The 13,771-nt window shown below is 59.8% G+C and overlaps 15 non-coding genes across 15 annotated transcripts; all 15 read left to right on the forward strand.

Moving 5' to 3' along the window:
* Positions 1 to 502: 502 nt before the first annotated feature.
* Positions 503 to 666, forward strand: LOC146865158 (U1 spliceosomal RNA). The gene has a single exon (XR_014977187.1). It is a non-coding gene; the product is annotated as a U1 spliceosomal RNA (small nuclear RNA).
* Positions 667 to 1,563: 897 nt separating this feature from the next.
* On the forward strand, positions 1,564 to 1,727 carry LOC146865159 (U1 spliceosomal RNA). Its single transcript, XR_014977330.1, has one exon. It is a non-coding gene; the product is annotated as a U1 spliceosomal RNA (small nuclear RNA).
* Positions 1,728 to 2,342: 615 nt separating this feature from the next.
* Positions 2,343 to 2,506, forward strand: LOC146865160 (U1 spliceosomal RNA). The gene has a single exon (XR_014977188.1). It is a non-coding gene; the product is annotated as a U1 spliceosomal RNA (small nuclear RNA).
* An 897-nt stretch (positions 2,507 to 3,403) lies between these two features.
* On the forward strand, positions 3,404 to 3,567 carry LOC146865161 (U1 spliceosomal RNA). Its single transcript, XR_014977190.1, has one exon. It is a non-coding gene; the product is annotated as a U1 spliceosomal RNA (small nuclear RNA).
* An 897-nt stretch (positions 3,568 to 4,464) lies between these two features.
* On the forward strand, positions 4,465 to 4,628 carry LOC146865162 (U1 spliceosomal RNA). Its single transcript, XR_014977191.1, has one exon. It is a non-coding gene; the product is annotated as a U1 spliceosomal RNA (small nuclear RNA).
* A 615-nt stretch (positions 4,629 to 5,243) lies between these two features.
* On the forward strand, positions 5,244 to 5,407 carry LOC146865163 (U1 spliceosomal RNA). The gene has a single exon (XR_014977192.1). It is a non-coding gene; the product is annotated as a U1 spliceosomal RNA (small nuclear RNA).
* Positions 5,408 to 6,304: 897 nt separating this feature from the next.
* LOC146865164 (U1 spliceosomal RNA) lies at positions 6,305 to 6,468 on the forward strand. The gene has a single exon (XR_014977193.1). It is a non-coding gene; the product is annotated as a U1 spliceosomal RNA (small nuclear RNA).
* Positions 6,469 to 7,365: 897 nt separating this feature from the next.
* On the forward strand, positions 7,366 to 7,529 carry LOC146865165 (U1 spliceosomal RNA). The gene has a single exon (XR_014977194.1). It is a non-coding gene; the product is annotated as a U1 spliceosomal RNA (small nuclear RNA).
* Positions 7,530 to 8,144: 615 nt separating this feature from the next.
* On the forward strand, positions 8,145 to 8,308 carry LOC146865166 (U1 spliceosomal RNA). The gene has a single exon (XR_014977195.1). It is a non-coding gene; the product is annotated as a U1 spliceosomal RNA (small nuclear RNA).
* An 897-nt stretch (positions 8,309 to 9,205) lies between these two features.
* On the forward strand, positions 9,206 to 9,369 carry LOC146865167 (U1 spliceosomal RNA). Its single transcript, XR_014977196.1, has one exon. It is a non-coding gene; the product is annotated as a U1 spliceosomal RNA (small nuclear RNA).
* A 615-nt stretch (positions 9,370 to 9,984) lies between these two features.
* Positions 9,985 to 10,148, forward strand: LOC146865168 (U1 spliceosomal RNA). The gene has a single exon (XR_014977197.1). It is a non-coding gene; the product is annotated as a U1 spliceosomal RNA (small nuclear RNA).
* An 897-nt stretch (positions 10,149 to 11,045) lies between these two features.
* Positions 11,046 to 11,209, forward strand: LOC146865169 (U1 spliceosomal RNA). Its single transcript, XR_014977198.1, has one exon. It is a non-coding gene; the product is annotated as a U1 spliceosomal RNA (small nuclear RNA).
* A 615-nt stretch (positions 11,210 to 11,824) lies between these two features.
* LOC146865170 (U1 spliceosomal RNA) lies at positions 11,825 to 11,988 on the forward strand. Its single transcript, XR_014977199.1, has one exon. It is a non-coding gene; the product is annotated as a U1 spliceosomal RNA (small nuclear RNA).
* Positions 11,989 to 12,603: 615 nt separating this feature from the next.
* Positions 12,604 to 12,767, forward strand: LOC146865171 (U1 spliceosomal RNA). Its single transcript, XR_014977201.1, has one exon. It is a non-coding gene; the product is annotated as a U1 spliceosomal RNA (small nuclear RNA).
* A 615-nt stretch (positions 12,768 to 13,382) lies between these two features.
* LOC146865172 (U1 spliceosomal RNA) lies at positions 13,383 to 13,546 on the forward strand. Its single transcript, XR_014977202.1, has one exon. It is a non-coding gene; the product is annotated as a U1 spliceosomal RNA (small nuclear RNA).
* The last annotated feature ends 225 nt before the right edge of the window (positions 13,547 to 13,771 follow it).

The raw sequence follows: 13,771 nt of genomic DNA on the forward strand, positions 1-13,771 counted from the left end.
GGGCTCGGGGCGAGAACCCCTGCTCACTTGCAGGCCTGTTTGTCCCTGGCTTTCAGCCACAAGCAGTCGACTGGGGCCTAGCCAGGCAACATGTCACTGCATACCTCTAGAGGGGGCCTCAGTGGCAGCTCTTAGGCTTCCAAAGCCCCAAATCTCTGCTTCTGGGCCCAAAGTGGGCATGGCAATCGCCCTTCTGTGAGTGCTGTAGCCCTGGCTTTGCCCCCGTGTGAGCAAGGTGCAGCATAGCGAAAGCAGGGCCCTGATTGGCGCTGCCGGTGGGCGTGGACATGCAAATTTTGCTGGCCGGCCGAGGCCTGTGGGAAGCTGCTGTGGGTAGCTGCGCGCTTTCCAAAGTGGGCACAGGGGCCTTGGCTGGTCACCTTGCGCCCCAAAATGCCCATGCTCTGCCTCGCCCGGCCTCAGGCCTAGCCTGTGTGAATGCCACCCTCGCCCTGCGGGGAGATGCCCAGCGGCCCGCCCTCGCCCTGTCCCCTTCCAACTCATACTTACCTGGCAGGGGAGACACCATGATCACGAAGGTGGTTCTCCCAGGGTGAGGCTCATCCATTGCACTTCGGATGTGCTGACCCCTGCGATGTCCCCAAATGCGGGATACTCGACTGCATAATTTCTGGTAGTGGGGGACTGCGTTCGCGCTTTCCCCTGATCTCTGGTTTCAAGAAAGACAAAATGGAAAAAAAATAAAAAGGAGTCTGGAGCACCCTTTCTCGTCTTCTGTGGTCTTTCTGGGCTGCTGCGGCTGGATTGGAGGGGGGCGTGGGCAAGAGGGAATCACATGCTAAGTACCGAGCCTGGGGAATGATGGGATAGTTGCAGCCTCCCACTCTGGGGACCTATCCAGAGACAGGGCAGTAGGCCCTGGCCAGGTGACATGTCTGCTCCTTTCCATCGCCCCCCCTGGGGCTGTGGCCTGGCTGCCAGCCTCTTGCCTCGCCCTAGCCTTCCCAGGCCCAGACTCTGGCTGAGGACCCCAGGCCGTGGCCCGGCGAGGGCTCTGCCCGGCGAGGGTTCTGTCTGCAGCGTTTGGGAGCGTTCGTGAGGGGCTCGGGGCGAGAACCCCTGCTCACTTGCAGGCCTGTTTGTCCCTGGCTTTCAGCCACAAGCAGTCGACTGGGGCCTAGCCAGGCAACATGTCACTGCATACCTCTAGAGGGGGCCTCAGTGGCAGCTCTTAGGCTTCCAAAGCCCCAAATCTCTGCTTCTGGGCCCAAAGTGGGCATGGCAATCGCCCTTCTGTGAGTGCTGTAGCCCTGGCTTTGCCCCCGTGTGAGCAAGGTGCAGCATAGCGAAAGCAGGGCCCTGATTGGCGCTGCCGGTGGGCGTGGACATGCAAATTTTGCTGGCCGGCCGAGGCCTGTGGGAAGCTGCTGTGGGTAGCTGCGCGCTTTCCAAAGTGGGCACAGGGGCCTTGGCTGGTCACCTTGCGCCCCAAAATGCCCATGCTCTGCCTCGCCCGGCCTCAGGCCTAGCCTGTGTGAATGCCACCCTCGCCCTGCGGGGAGATGCCCAGCGGCCCGCCCTCGCCCTGTCCCCTTCCAACTCATACTTACCTGGCAGGGGAGACACCATGATCACGAAGGTGGTTCTCCCAGGGTGGGGCTCATCCATTGCACTTCGGATGTGCTGACCCCTGCGATGTCCCCAAATGCGGGATACTCGACTGCATAATTTCTGGTAGTGGGGGACTGCGTTCGCGCTTTCCCCTGATCTCTGGTTTCAAGAAAGACAAAAAGGAAAAAAAAATAAAAAGGAGTCTGGAGCACCCTTTGACGTTTCTTGTGGTCCGTCCAGGGTGCTGTAAGCTGGCTGGAATGGGGAGTGGGCGAGGGCCAATTAGTTATGCAAATTTACAAGCCTGGGGGATGCTGGCTTAGGGCTTAGAAACGTGCTTCTGGGCCCGATTTCGACCTGGCAAGCACTCTGTTGTGCTTGCGAAAGCCTTTGCTTGTGCACAATTTGGAGGGCCTGAAAAATCTGCTGTTGGGCCCGATTTCGGCCTGCCAAGCCCTCTGGTGTGCTTGCTGTAGCCCTGGCTTTGCCCCCGTGTGAGCAAGGTGCAGCATAGCGAAAGCAGGGCCCTGATTGGCGCTGCCGGTGGGCGTGGACATGCAAATTTTGCTGGCCGGCCGAGGCCTGTGGGAAGCTGCTGTGGGTAGCTGCGCGCTTTCCAAAGTGGGCACAGGGGCCTTGGCTGGTCACCTTGCGCCCCAAAATGCCCATGCTCTGCCTCGCCCGGCCTCAGGCCTAGCCTGTGTGAATGCCACCCTCGCCCTGCGGGGAGATGCCCAGCGGCCCGCCCTCGCCCTGTCCCCTTCCAACTCATACTTACCTGGCAGGGGAGACACCATGATCACGAAGGTGGTTCTCCCAGGGTGAGGCTCATCCATTGCACTTCGGATGTGCTGACCCCTGCGATGTCCCCAAATGCGGGATACTCGACTGCATAATTTCTGGTAGTGGGGGACTGCGTTCGCGCTTTCCCCTGATCTCTGGTTTCAAGAAAGACAAAATGGAAAAAAAATAAAAAGGAGTCTGGAGCACCCTTTCTCGTCTTCTGTGGTCTTTCTGGGCTGCTGCGGCTGGATTGGAGGGGGGCGTGGGCAAGAGGGAATCACATGCTAAGTACCGAGCCTGGGGAATGATGGGATAGTTGCAGCCTCCCACTCTGGGGACCTATCCAGAGACAGGGCAGTAGGCCCTGGCCAGGTGACATGTCTGCTCCTTTCCATCGCCCCCCCTGGGGCTGTGGCCTGGCTGCCAGCCTCTTGCCTCGCCCTAGCCTTCCCAGGCCCAGACTCTGGCTGAGGACCCCAGGCCGTGGCCCGGCGAGGGCTCTGCCCGGCGAGGGTTCTGTCTGCAGCGTTTGGGAGCGTTCGTGAGGGGCTCGGGGCGAGAACCCCTGCTCACTTGCAGGCCTGTTTGTCCCTGGCTTTCAGCCACAAGCAGTCGACTGGGGCCTAGCCAGGCAACATGTCACTGCATACCTCTAGAGGGGGCCTCAGTGGCAGCTCTTAGGCTTCCAAAGCCCCAAATCTCTGCTTCTGGGCCCAAAGTGGGCATGGCAATCGCCCTTCTGTGAGTGCTGTAGCCCTGGCTTTGCCCCCGTGTGAGCAAGGTGCAGCATAGCGAAAGCAGGGCCCTGATTGGCGCTGCCGGTGGGCGTGGACATGCAAATTTTGCTGGCCGGCCGAGGCCTGTGGGAAGCTGCTGTGGGTAGCTGCGCGCTTTCCAAAGTGGGCACAGGGGCCTTGGCTGGTCACCTTGCGCCCCAAAATGCCCATGCTCTGCCTCGCCCGGCCTCAGGCCTAGCCTGTGTGAATGCCACCCTCGCCCTGCGGGGAGATGCCCAGCGGCCCGCCCTCGCCCTGTCCCCTTCCAACTCATACTTACCTGGCAGGGGAGACACCATGATCACGAAGGTGGTTCTCCCAGGGTGAGGCTCATCCATTGCACTTCGGATGTGCTGACCCCTGCGATGTCCCCAAATGCGGGATACTCGACTGCATAATTTCTGGTAGTGGGGGACTGCGTTCGCGCTTTCCCCTGATCTCTGGTTTCAAGAAAGACAAAATGGAAAAAAAATAAAAAGGAGTCTGGAGCACCCTTTCTCGTCTTCTGTGGTCTTTCTGGGCTGCTGCGGCTGGATTGGAGGGGGGCGTGGGCAAGAGGGAATCACATGCTAAGTACCGAGCCTGGGGAATGATGGGATAGTTGCAGCCTCCCACTCTGGGGACCTATCCAGAGACAGGGCAGTAGGCCCTGGCCAGGTGACATGTCTGCTCCTTTCCATCGCCCCCCCTGGGGCTGTGGCCTGGCTGCCAGCCTCTTGCCTCGCCCTAGCCTTCCCAGGCCCAGACTCTGGCTGAGGACCCCAGGCCGTGGCCCGGCGAGGGCTCTGCCCGGCGAGGGTTCTGTCTGCAGCGTTTGGGAGCGTTCGTGAGGGGCTCGGGGCGAGAACCCCTGCTCACTTGCAGGCCTGTTTGTCCCTGGCTTTCAGCCACAAGCAGTCGACTGGGGCCTAGCCAGGCAACATGTCACTGCATACCTCTAGAGGGGGCCTCAGTGGCAGCTCTTAGGCTTCCAAAGCCCCAAATCTCTGCTTCTGGGCCCAAAGTGGGCATGGCAATCGCCCTTCTGTGAGTGCTGTAGCCCTGGCTTTGCCCCCGTGTGAGCAAGGTGCAGCATAGCGAAAGCAGGGCCCTGATTGGCGCTGCCGGTGGGCGTGGACATGCAAATTTTGCTGGCCGGCCGAGGCCTGTGGGAAGCTGCTGTGGGTAGCTGCGCGCTTTCCAAAGTGGGCACAGGGGCCTTGGCTGGTCACCTTGCGCCCCAAAATGCCCATGCTCTGCCTCGCCCGGCCTCAGGCCTAGCCTGTGTGAATGCCACCCTCGCCCTGCGGGGAGATGCCCAGCGGCCCGCCCTCGCCCTGTCCCCTTCCAACTCATACTTACCTGGCAGGGGAGACACCATGATCACGAAGGTGGTTCTCCCAGGGTGAGGCTCATCCATTGCACTTCGGATGTGCTGACCCCTGCGATGTCCCCAAATGCGGGATACTCGACTGCATAATTTCTGGTAGTGGGGGACTGCGTTCGCGCTTTCCCCTGATCTCTGGTTTCAAGAAAGACAAAAAGGAAAAAAAAATAAAAAGGAGTCTGGAGCACCCTTTGACGTTTCTTGTGGTCCGTCCAGGGTGCTGTAAGCTGGCTGGAATGGGGAGTGGGCGAGGGCCAATTAGTTATGCAAATTTACAAGCCTGGGGGATGCTGGCTTAGGGCTTAGAAACGTGCTTCTGGGCCCGATTTCGACCTGGCAAGCACTCTGTTGTGCTTGCGAAAGCCTTTGCTTGTGCACAATTTGGAGGGCCTGAAAAATCTGCTGTTGGGCCCGATTTCGGCCTGCCAAGCCCTCTGGTGTGCTTGCTGTAGCCCTGGCTTTGCCCCCGTGTGAGCAAGGTGCAGCATAGCGAAAGCAGGGCCCTGATTGGCGCTGCCGGTGGGCGTGGACATGCAAATTTTGCTGGCCGGCCGAGGCCTGTGGGAAGCTGCTGTGGGTAGCTGCGCGCTTTCCAAAGTGGGCACAGGGGCCTTGGCTGGTCACCTTGCGCCCCAAAATGCCCATGCTCTGCCTCGCCCGGCCTCAGGCCTAGCCTGTGTGAATGCCACCCTCGCCCTGCGGGGAGATGCCCAGCGGCCCGCCCTCGCCCTGTCCCCTTCCAACTCATACTTACCTGGCAGGGGAGACACCATGATCACGAAGGTGGTTCTCCCAGGGTGAGGCTCATCCATTGCACTTCGGATGTGCTGACCCCTGCGATGTCCCCAAATGCGGGATACTCGACTGCATAATTTCTGGTAGTGGGGGACTGCGTTCGCGCTTTCCCCTGATCTCTGGTTTCAAGAAAGACAAAATGGAAAAAAAATAAAAAGGAGTCTGGAGCACCCTTTCTCGTCTTCTGTGGTCTTTCTGGGCTGCTGCGGCTGGATTGGAGGGGGGCGTGGGCAAGAGGGAATCACATGCTAAGTACCGAGCCTGGGGAATGATGGGATAGTTGCAGCCTCCCACTCTGGGGACCTATCCAGAGACAGGGCAGTAGGCCCTGGCCAGGTGACATGTCTGCTCCTTTCCATCGCCCCCCCTGGGGCTGTGGCCTGGCTGCCAGCCTCTTGCCTCGCCCTAGCCTTCCCAGGCCCAGACTCTGGCTGAGGACCCCAGGCCGTGGCCCGGCGAGGGCTCTGCCCGGCGAGGGTTCTGTCTGCAGCGTTTGGGAGCGTTCGTGAGGGGCTCGGGGCGAGAACCCCTGCTCACTTGCAGGCCTGTTTGTCCCTGGCTTTCAGCCACAAGCAGTCGACTGGGGCCTAGCCAGGCAACATGTCACTGCATACCTCTAGAGGGGGCCTCAGTGGCAGCTCTTAGGCTTCCAAAGCCCCAAATCTCTGCTTCTGGGCCCAAAGTGGGCATGGCAATCGCCCTTCTGTGAGTGCTGTAGCCCTGGCTTTGCCCCCGTGTGAGCAAGGTGCAGCATAGCGAAAGCAGGGCCCTGATTGGCGCTGCCGGTGGGCGTGGACATGCAAATTTTGCTGGCCGGCCGAGGCCTGTGGGAAGCTGCTGTGGGTAGCTGCGCGCTTTCCAAAGTGGGCACAGGGGCCTTGGCTGGTCACCTTGCGCCCCAAAATGCCCATGCTCTGCCTCGCCCGGCCTCAGGCCTAGCCTGTGTGAATGCCACCCTCGCCCTGCGGGGAGATGCCCAGCGGCCCGCCCTCGCCCTGTCCCCTTCCAACTCATACTTACCTGGCAGGGGAGACACCATGATCACGAAGGTGGTTCTCCCAGGGTGAGGCTCATCCATTGCACTTCGGATGTGCTGACCCCTGCGATGTCCCCAAATGCGGGATACTCGACTGCATAATTTCTGGTAGTGGGGGACTGCGTTCGCGCTTTCCCCTGATCTCTGGTTTCAAGAAAGACAAAATGGAAAAAAAATAAAAAGGAGTCTGGAGCACCCTTTCTCGTCTTCTGTGGTCTTTCTGGGCTGCTGCGGCTGGATTGGAGGGGGGCGTGGGCAAGAGGGAATCACATGCTAAGTACCGAGCCTGGGGAATGATGGGATAGTTGCAGCCTCCCACTCTGGGGACCTATCCAGAGACAGGGCAGTAGGCCCTGGCCAGGTGACATGTCTGCTCCTTTCCATCGCCCCCCCTGGGGCTGTGGCCTGGCTGCCAGCCTCTTGCCTCGCCCTAGTCTTCCCAGGCCCAGACTCTGGCTGAGGACCCCAGGCCGTGGCCCGGCGAGGGCTCTGCCCGGCGAGGGTTCTGTCTGCAGCGTTTGGGAGCGTTCGTGAGGGGCTCGGGGCGAGAACCCCTGCTCACTTGCAGGCCTGTTTGTCCCTGGCTTTCAGCCACAAGCAGTCGACTGGGGCCTAGCCAGGCAACATGTCACTGCATACCTCTAGAGGGGGCCTCAGTGGCAGCTCTTAGGCTTCCAAAGCCCCAAATCTCTGCTTCTGGGCCCAAAGTGGGCATGGCAATCGCCCTTCTGTGAGTGCTGTAGCCCTGGCTTTGCCCCCGTGTGAGCAAGGTGCAGCATAGCGAAAGCAGGGCCCTGATTGGCGCTGCCGGTGGGCGTGGACATGCAAATTTTGCTGGCCGGCCGAGGCCTGTGGGAAGCTGCTGTGGGTAGCTGCGCGCTTTCCAAAGTGGGCACAGGGGCCTTGGCTGGTCACCTTGCGCCCCAAAATGCCCATGCTCTGCCTCGCCCGGCCTCAGGCCTAGCCTGTGTGAATGCCACCCTCGCCCTGCGGGGAGATGCCCAGCGGCCCGCCCTCGCCCTGTCCCCTTCCAACTCATACTTACCTGGCAGGGGAGACACCATGATCACGAAGGTGGTTCTCCCAGGGTGAGGCTCATCCATTGCACTTCGGATGTGCTGACCCCTGCGATGTCCCCAAATGCGGGATACTCGACTGCATAATTTCTGGTAGTGGGGGACTGCGTTCGCGCTTTCCCCTGATCTCTGGTTTCAAGAAAGACAAAAAGGAAAAAAAAATAAAAAGGAGTCTGGAGCACCCTTTGACGTTTCTTGTGGTCCGTCCAGGGTGCTGTAAGCTGGCTGGAATGGGGAGTGGGCGAGGGCCAATTAGTTATGCAAATTTACAAGCCTGGGGGATGCTGGCTTAGGGCTTAGAAACGTGCTTCTGGGCCCGATTTCGACCTGGCAAGCACTCTGTTGTGCTTGCGAAAGCCTTTGCTTGTGCACAATTTGGAGGGCCTGAAAAATCTGCTGTTGGGCCCGATTTCGGCCTGCCAAGCCCTCTGGTGTGCTTGCTGTAGCCCTGGCTTTGCCCCCGTGTGAGCAAGGTGCAGCATAGCGAAAGCAGGGCCCTGATTGGCGCTGCCGGTGGGCGTGGACATGCAAATTTTGCTGGCCGGCCGAGGCCTGTGGGAAGCTGCTGTGGGTAGCTGCGCGCTTTCCAAAGTGGGCACAGGGGCCTTGGCTGGTCACCTTGCGCCCCAAAATGCCCATGCTCTGCCTCGCCCGGCCTCAGGCCTAGCCTGTGTGAATGCCACCCTCGCCCTGCGGGGAGATGCCCAGCGGCCCGCCCTCGCCCTGTCCCCTTCCAACTCATACTTACCTGGCAGGGGAGACACCATGATCACGAAGGTGGTTCTCCCAGGGTGAGGCTCATCCATTGCACTTCGGATGTGCTGACCCCTGCGATGTCCCCAAATGCGGGATACTCGACTGCATAATTTCTGGTAGTGGGGGACTGCGTTCGCGCTTTCCCCTGATCTCTGGTTTCAAGAAAGACAAAATGGAAAAAAAATAAAAAGGAGTCTGGAGCACCCTTTCTCGTCTTCTGTGGTCTTTCTGGGCTGCTGCGGCTGGATTGGAGGGGGGCGTGGGCAAGAGGGAATCACATGCTAAGTACCGAGCCTGGGGAATGATGGGATAGTTGCAGCCTCCCACTCTGGGGACCTATCCAGAGACAGGGCAGTAGGCCCTGGCCAGGTGACATGTCTGCTCCTTTCCATCGCCCCCCCTGGGGCTGTGGCCTGGCTGCCAGCCTCTTGCCTCGCCCTAGCTTTCCCAGGCCCAGACTCTGGCTGAGGACCCCAGGCCGTGGCCCGGCGAGGGCTCTGCCCGGCGAGGGTTCTGTCTGCAGCGTTTGGGAGCGTTCGTGAGGGGCTCGGGGCGAGAACCCCTGCTCACTTGCAGGCCTGTTTGTCCCTGGCTTTCAGCCACAAGCAGTCGACTGGGGCCTAGCCAGGCAACATGTCACTGCATACCTCTAGAGGGGGCCTCAGTGGCAGCTCTTAGGCTTCCAAAGCCCCAAATCTCTGCTTCTGGGCCCAAAGTGGGCATGGCAATCGCCCTTCTGTGAGTGCTGTAGCCCTGGCTTTAACCCCGTGTGAGCAAGGTGCAGCATAGCGAAAGCAGGGCCCTGATTGGCGCTGCCGGTGGGCGTGGACATGCAAATTTTGCTGGCCGGCCGAGGCCTGTGGGAAGCTGCTGTGGGTAGCTGCGCGCTTTCCAAAGTGGGCACAGGGGCCTTGGCTGGTCACCTTGCGCCCCAAAATGCCCATGCTCTGCCTCGCCCGGCCTCAGGCCTAGCCTGTGTGAATGCCACCCTCGCCCTGCGGGGAGATGCCCAGCGGCCCGCCCTCGCCCTGTCCCCTTCCAACTCATACTTACCTGGCAGGGGAGACACCATGATCACGAAGGTGGTTCTCCCAGGGTGAGGCTCATCCATTGCACTTCGGATGTGCTGACCCCTGCGATGTCCCCAAATGCGGGATACTCGACTGCATAATTTCTGGTAGTGGGGGACTGCGTTCGCGCTTTCCCCTGATCTCTGGTTTCAAGAAAGACAAAAAGGAAAAAAAAATAAAAAGGAGTCTGGAGCACCCTTTGACGTTTCTTGTGGTCCGTCCAGGGTGCTGTAAGCTGGCTGGAATGGGGAGTGGGCGAGGGCCAATTAGTTATGCAAATTTACAAGCCTGGGGGATGCTGGCTTAGGGCTTAGAAACGTGCTTCTGGGCCCGATTTCGACCTGGCAAGCACTCTGTTGTGCTTGCGAAAGCCTTTGCTTGTGCACAATTTGGAGGGCCTGAAAAATCTGCTGTTGGGCCCGATTTCGGCCTGCCAAGCCCTCTGGTGTGCTTGCTGTAGCCCTGGCTTTGCCCCCGTGTGAGCAAGGTGCAGCATAGCGAAAGCAGGGCCCTGATTGGCGCTGCCGGTGGGCGTGGACATGCAAATTTTGCTGGCCGGCCGAGGCCTGTGGGAAGCTGCTGTGGGTAGCTGCGCGCTTTCCAAAGTGGGCACAGGGGCCTTGGCTGGTCACCTTGCGCCCCAAAATGCCCATGCTCTGCCTCGCCCGGCCTCAGGCCTAGCCTGTGTGAATGCCACCCTCGCCCTGCGGGGAGATGCCCAGCGGCCCGCCCTCGCCCTGTCCCCTTCCAACTCATACTTACCTGGCAGGGGAGACACCATGATCACGAAGGTGGTTCTCCCAGGGTGAGGCTCATCCATTGCACTTCGGATGTGCTGACCCCTGCGATGTCCCCAAATGCGGGATACTCGACTGCATAATTTCTGGTAGTGGGGGACTGCGTTCGCGCTTTCCCCTGATCTCTGGTTTCAAGAAAGACAAAATGGAAAAAAAATAAAAAGGAGTCTGGAGCACCCTTTCTCGTCTTCTGTGGTCTTTCTGGGCTGCTGCGGCTGGATTGGAGGGGGGCGTGGGCAAGAGGGAATCACATGCTAAGTACCGAGCCTGGGGAATGATGGGATAGTTGCAGCCTCCCACTCTGGGGACCTATCCAGAGACAGGGCAGTAGGCCCTGGCCAGGTGACATGTCTGCTCCTTTCCATCGCCCCCCCTGGGGCTGTGGCCTGGCTGCCAGCCTCTTGCCTCGCCCTAGCCTTCCCAGGCCCAGACTCTGGCTGAGGACCCCAGGCCGTGGCCCGGCGAGGGCTCTGCCCGGCGAGGGTTCTGTCTGCAGCGTTTGGGAGCGTTCGTGAGGGGCTCGGGGCGAGAACCCCTGCTCACTTGCAGGCCTGTTTGTCCCTGGCTTTCAGCCACAAGCAGTCGACTGGGGCCTAGCCAGGCAACATGTCACTGCATACCTCTAGAGGGGGCCTCAGTGGCAGCTCTTAGGCTTCCAAAGCCCCAAATCTCTGCTTCTGGGCCCAAAGTGGGCATGGCAATCGCCCTTCTGTGAGTGCTGTAGCCCTGGCTTTGCCCCCGTGTGAGCAAGGTGCAGCATAGCGAAAGCAGGGCCCTGATTGGCGCTGCCGGTGGGCGTGGACATGCAAATTTTGCTGGCCGGCCGAGGCCTGTGGGAAGCTGCTGTGGGTAGCTGCGCGCTTTCCAAAGTGGGCACAGGGGCCTTGGCTGGTCACCTTGCGCCCCAAAATGCCCATGCTCTGCCTCGCCCGGCCTCAGGCCTAGCCTGTGTGAATGCCACCCTCGCCCTGCGGGGAGATGCCCAGCGGCCCGCCCTCGCCCTGTCCCCTTCCAACTCATACTTACCTGGCAGGGGAGACACCATGATCACGAAGGTGGTTCTCCCAGGGTGAGGCTCATCCATTGCACTTCGGATGTGCTGACCCCTGCGATGTCCCCAAATGCGGGATACTCGACTGCATAATTTCTGGTAGTGGGGGACTGCGTTCGCGCTTTCCCCTGATCTCTGGTTTCAAGAAAGACAAAAAGGAAAAAAAAATAAAAAGGAGTCTGGAGCACCCTTTGACGTTTCTTGTGGTCCGTCCAGGGTGCTGTAAGCTGGCTGGAATGGGGAGTGGGCGAGGGCCAATTAGTTATGCAAATTTACAAGCCTGGGGGATGCTGGCTTAGGGCTTAGAAACGTGCTTCTGGGCCCGATTTCGACCTGGCAAGCACTCTGTTGTGCTTGCGAAAGCCTTTGCTTGTGCACAATTTGGAGGGCCTGAAAAATCTGCTGTTGGGCCCGATTTCGGCCTGCCAAGCCCTCTGGTGTGCTTGCTGTAGCCCTGGCTTTGCCCCCGTGTGAGCAAGGTGCAGCATAGCGAAAGCAGGGCCCTGATTGGCGCTGCCGGTGGGCGTGGACATGCAAATTTTGCTGGCCGGCCGAGGCCTGTGGGAAGCTGCTGTGGGTAGCTGCGCGCTTTCCAAAGTGGGCACAGGGGCCTTGGCTGGTCACCTTGCGCCCCAAAATGCCCATGCTCTGCCTCGCCCGGCCTCAGGCCTAGCCTGTGTGAATGCCACCCTCGCCCTGCGGGGAGATGCCCAGCGGCCCGCCCTCGCCCTGTCCCCTTCCAACTCATACTTACCTGGCAGGGGAGACACCATGATCACGAAGGTGGTTCTCCCAGGGTGAGGCTCATCCATTGCACTTCGGATGTGCTGACCCCTGCGATGTCCCCAAATGCGGGATACTCGACTGCATAATTTCTGGTAGTGGGGGACTGCGTTCGCGCTTTCCCCTGATCTCTGGTTTCAAGAAAGACAAAAAGGAAAAAAAAATAAAAAGGAGTCTGGAGCACCCTTTGACGTTTCTTGTGGTCCGTCCAGGGTGCTGTAAGCTGGCTGGAATGGGGAGTGGGCGAGGGCCAATTAGTTATGCAAATTTACAAGCCTGGGGGATGCTGGCTTAGGGCTTAGAAACGTGCTTCTGGGCCCGATTTCGACCTGGCAAGCACTCTGTTGTGCTTGCGAAAGCCTTTGCTTGTGCACAATTTGGAGGGCCTGAAAAATCTGCTGTTGGGCCCGATTTCGGCCTGCCAAGCCCTCTGGTGTGCTTGCTGTAGCCCTGGCTTTGCCCCCGTGTGAGCAAGGTGCAGCATAGCGAAAGCAGGGCCCTGATTGGCGCTGCCGGTGGGCGTGGACATGCAAATTTTGCTGGCCGGCCGAGGCCTGTGGGAAGCTGCTGTGGGTAGCTGCGCGCTTTCCAAAGTGGGCACAGGGGCCTTGGCTGGTCACCTTGCGCCCCAAAATGCCCATGCTCTGCCTCGCCCGGCCTCAGGCCTAGCCTGTGTGAATGCCACCCTCGCCCTGCGGGGAGATGCCCAGCGGCCCGCCCTCGCCCTGTCCCCTTCCAACTCATACTTACCTGGCAGGGGAGACACCATGATCACGAAGGTGGTTCTCCCAGGGTGAGGCTCATCCATTGCACTTCGGATGTGCTGACCCCTGCGATGTCCCCAAATGCGGGATACTCGACTGCATAATTTCTGGTAGTGGGGGACTGCGTTCGCGCTTTCCCCTGATCTCTGGTTTCAAGAAAGACAAAAAGGAAAAAAAAATAAAAAGGAGTCTGGAGCACCCTTTGACGTTTCTTGTGGTCCGTCCAGGGTGCTGTAAGCTGGCTGGAATGGGGAGTGGGCGAGGGCCAATTAGTTATGCAAATTTACAAGCCTGGGGGATGCTGGCTTAGGGCTTAGAAACGTGCTTCTGGGCCCGATTTCGACCTGGCAAGCACTCTGTTGTGCTTGCGAAAGCCTTTGCTTGTGCACAATTTGGAGGGCCTGAAAAATCTGCTGTTGGGCCCGATTTCGGCCTGCCAAGCCCTCTGGTGTGCTTGCTGTAGCCCTGGCTTTGCCCCCGTGTGAGCAAGGTGCAGCATAGCGAAAGCAGGGCCCTGATTGGCGCTGCCGGTGGGCGTGGACATGCAAATTTTGCTGGCCGGCCGAGGCCTGTGGGAAGCTGCTGTGGGTAGCTGCGCGCTTTCCAAAGTGGGCACAGGGGCCTTGGCTGGTCACCTTGCGCCCCAAAATGCCCATGCTCTGCCTCGCCCGGCCTCAGGCCTAGCCTGTGTGAATGCCACCCTCGCCCTGCGGGGAGATGCCCAGCGGCCCGCCCTCGCCCTGTCCCCTTCCAACTCATACTTACCTGGCAGGGGAGACACCATGATCACGAAGGTGGTTCTCCCAGGGTGAGGCTCATCCATTGCACTTCGGATGTGCTGACCCCTGCGATGTCCCCAAATGCGGGATACTCGACTGCATAATTTCTGGTAGTGGGGGACTGCGTTCGCGCTTTCCCCTGATCTCTGGTTTCAAGAAAGACAAAATGGAAAAAAAATAAAAAGGAGTCTGGAGCACCCTTTCTCGTCTTCTGTGGTCTTTCTGGGCTGCTGCGGCTGGATTGGAGGGGGGCGTGGGCAAGAGGGAATCACATGCTAAGTACCGAGCCTGGGGAATGATGGGATAGTTGCAGCCTCCCACTCTGGGGACCTATCCAGAGACAGGGCAGTAGGCCCTGGCCAGGTGA

Source organism: Triturus cristatus, chromosome 2_1, assembly GCF_964204655.1.
Source record: "Triturus cristatus chromosome 2_1, aTriCri1.1, whole genome shotgun sequence".
In the NCBI taxonomy this organism is placed as follows: Eukaryota; Metazoa; Chordata; class Amphibia; order Caudata; family Salamandridae; genus Triturus; species Triturus cristatus.